The sequence below is a fragment of the Branchiostoma floridae genome, chromosome 9 (genome assembly GCF_000003815.2).
Source record: "Branchiostoma floridae strain S238N-H82 chromosome 9, Bfl_VNyyK, whole genome shotgun sequence".
NCBI classification, from domain to species: Eukaryota; Metazoa; Chordata; class Leptocardii; order Amphioxiformes; family Branchiostomatidae; genus Branchiostoma; species Branchiostoma floridae.
The window spans coordinates 6,438,919-6,439,646 of NC_049987.1; the positions used below are offsets into that span (position 1 = coordinate 6,438,919).

Sequence of the window (728 nt, forward strand, 5' to 3'; positions counted from 1 at the left end):
TTTCTAGTCGGCTATTTTTGAAGACATGTGCATTACTGGCGACGCACATTTTGATGGAAATCTGTCAGCTGCAGAAGTGATCAGAACACTGTACACATCACTGCTTCCTGTAACTAGTTGCCTGTACACTTTAGGTAGACATGACCTTAACGACACTCTTTCACTTTCCCTTGCCACAAAGTTAAAAAGTTGAAAATAGTTTGAAAAATGTCTTTTTTTGGAAACAGAAGCGACAGTAGTCGTTATCTGCAGTTACTTTGGTTCAGGCAAAACGCAACTTGACTTTTGATAGCGAAACACAAACAATGAACATCAAAGAATATGAAGTCTGGATATTTTAAGCACACTTTTTTGTCAGATATCGTAAAAGCAAAGCTCCAGGTCTTATTTTATTGTTGCTTAAGCAGACTTGAATAATCTACATCTGTTCCTCTGCATCATCGGCCGTCTAAATCTATACACCAATGGCAATGACGTTCTTGCACGCTCTCGATCAATCAGAACGCGAGGGGTCGAACATGAGCAATGGCCTTTGCAGAATGACATGAATGTGATTACTTTAGCGCTTCACGCCGTTATAAACGCTCCCCACTTCTCCAGTTTCTACTCCGACAGCTTCTGACCGAAAGGTAGAGAGCACGCTATCTTTCTATTTGGATGCTTTGATCCTAGGATAGAGAGTTTTCTTCTTATTTTTGCTTTATCAGCCGCCTATATTGTCTTCTCAA

At 40.4% G+C, this 728-nt stretch overlaps 1 pseudogene; it reads left to right on the forward strand.

Moving 5' to 3' along the window:
* Window positions 1-585: 585 nt before the first annotated feature.
* Window positions 586-728, forward strand: part of LOC118422857 — a 29,992-nt pseudogene continuing 29,849 nt past the window's right edge.